Consider the following 2,813-nt stretch of genomic DNA (forward strand, 5'->3'; position numbering starts at 1 on the left):
CCCCCCCCACCCAGCCCAATCTACCTTAAGGTAAAACAGGGAAGAGGAAAGACACGTATGCTGCCCGAACTACTTGGAGGATGGTCAGACAAAAAAGAATGATCGTTTTTGAGGCTGAAAGTCTGGCTGATTAGCTTGAGGCTGGTAGGGGAAAGGGGGTGTCCTTCAAGCCCCCCTGAACTCTAAAAGCAGGACACCTGTTCCCACGTTGTATGTGATTGGGGCACACCCAGGTAGGGCTCTTTTTGTAGCAGGAGTTCCCTTGCATATTAGGCGACACACCCCTAATGTAGCCAATCCTGCAAGAGCTTACAGTAGCCCCTGTAAGAAGAGCTCTGTAAGCTCTTGGAGGATTGGCTACTGTAGGGGGTGTGTCACCTAATATGCAAAGGAGTTCCTGCTACAAAAAGAGCCCTGCAAAACAAATCGGCCTCTGTCCACATTGCCTGGTTTTGAGTTGGTAAGAAAGCTTCCCCCAAGCACTCCTTTCCCAGTGCCCACCGCTATTTGCCAAGGACACTTGCTGGTGAATTTTAGATTACTCTGTGGATTGATCCCAGGGGACACTCCAACTCTAGGGCTAAATCTCTGCACCAGGCAATCCAGGGGTTTGATAGTCCTGGCTTCTCCAGTCCCTGGGAAACCCTGAGAGTTTACTTCGGGGGGGGGGGACATAGCAGTTTTTGACAAATACTTCTCATCCCTGTCACTAAACTACAGTTCTCACAGTTCCCCATGGCAAAGCCAGTTTAAAAATGAATGTAGACTTCTCTTGTGCCCATTTCTTTCCCTTGGTTTAATGTTTGTCTGTGTCAAGGATCATTGTCCTTTTCTTCCCCAGCCACCTTTTGGCTAAACAGCTGCTTCCAAAGAAGGACGCTGGCCTCCAAACCAGTCCTTGGCTTCACCTGTCTTTTTTGCTGCCACAGCTGGGCAATCCGTGGGTTCTAGAGTTTAACACATGTTGTAGTGGCTCTCGATAGGCCAGCGGACAATGGCTATTCCGTTTCTCTCTTAAGGGTTAGGGCTGCCTTACCTGCCAGTGTGGTTTAAAACGGACGATGGCAGGGTCGCCAACTCCGACACGGTGCGGGTAACTTCTCAATGCACAGAGGGACCAAGTGAAGTTGTAGCCGCTGTGCCCCTTTGTCCACCTTCCCCTCCTCTCCTGCGGTCCCCTCGCCCACCTCTCTCTGGACAGAGGGACCAAGCTTCCCAAGCTCAGTTGCAGTCATTTCCTTGTTCACCTTTGTCCAATCGGATCCCACCTTTCCCTAGAGCAGGAGATGGTGAGGCATGGGTGAGAGGACCGGTACAGAAGCGGAACCAGGATGAGTGCAGCAGGGCATCATTCTGGGTGAAGACCTCTCCGTTCTAAAGGAAAGGCATGTGCGCAGGGCACAATGGAGTGGAGGAGGAGAAAAACATGCTGTCGAGTGGGCAACCAACCTGTACTGGCCATCCCAGCTGTGGGAGAGATGAGCAGAGGGCAGGCCCATAGCCAGGGTTTTTTTTAAAATTCAGGGGACTTTTAAATAAGTCGAGGGGCACCCCGCACCCCCCCAAAGGAGCACCATAAATTAAATAAAAATGGAAGTCAGGGGGGCCTTGGCAATAAGTTGGGGGGCCAGGCCCCGAGATGCCCCACTGCGGCCACGGGCCTGGCAGAGGCGGTTTGACAGAGCCTTCCTCCATGTAGCAATCCCCGTCTTCCTTGGAAGTCTCCCAAACCGTGGCCGGCCCTGCTTAGCTTTCGAGGTCTGACGAGCCGGGGCCCTGCGGGGCTATTCGAATTGCCACAATGAGAAAAGTCCAACCCAAATCTCTCTGTCACCCTTTCCCCCAGTTTGTTCGATCGCCTTCTTTGCAGTAAGGAGGGGGGAGGGGCAGCTGAAAAACAAAACAAACAGGAAGGCCGTTAATAGCTTAAAATCTTTATTTCCCGAAACACGAGGTGAACAAAGCAATTTTGTGGTACTTTAAAGATCCCGCTGTACATAGCACCTGCCCTGTGGAATGCCCCTTTTTCCTGTTAAGTTGTTTCTCCTGTTTGTTTTTGCACTGCCATGCAAAGTACATTTTAAAATATAAATATATATTTAAAAAAATAGAGAATATGATCTCTGTTTAGAGTTAAACAGAATAACTTTTTTTAAAAAATCATTTTAATTTGCCCCCCCCCATAATTATCATTTATTAATAATTGGTGTACATTTTGTTGTGAAAGATAAAGGGGAGGGGGGGGAGAATGTTTATCAAGATGCATTTTTTAAAAAAAAAAACCAAAACATACTTTCGTTTTCAGCCCTTAAAATGGGGGCTAAGGGGGGTGGGGTCGGTTAAGGGCTTCTGTTTGTTTGTAACATTTTCTTCTCTGTATATTGCAAATAATTTAAAACCTATTTGTAAAACCATCTGACTCTACTCAAAATAAAGACATATTTAACCTAGCCGCCTCTGAATGTTTCATCCACGTTCAGGGCCAATTAGGGTTTGACATCTACTTTGGCCACCCAATGAGAAAGGAGCCCTCACTGGAGAAGACCCTGATGCTGGGAAAGACTGAAGGTCAAAGAAGACGGGGACGGCAAAGGATGAGACGGTTAGACAGTGTCATCGATGCAACGAACATGAAATTGAGCAAACTTCGGAGCACGGCGGAAGACAGGAGGGCCTGGCATGATCTGGTCCATGGGGTCATGAAGAGTCGGACTCAACTGTGTGACTGAACAACAACAACAAAGGCGGGGCCTGGAGAAATTGATGGAGTTTTCTTAAAGTGCTTGTTATTAAAATAAGGCTATTTGAGTGAC

The sequence above is a fragment of the Gekko japonicus genome, unplaced genomic scaffold (genome assembly GCF_001447785.1).
Source record: "Gekko japonicus isolate JY-2015 unplaced genomic scaffold, Gekko_japonicus_V1.1 scaffold135, whole genome shotgun sequence".
In the NCBI taxonomy this organism is placed as follows: Eukaryota; Metazoa; Chordata; class Lepidosauria; order Squamata; family Gekkonidae; genus Gekko; species Gekko japonicus.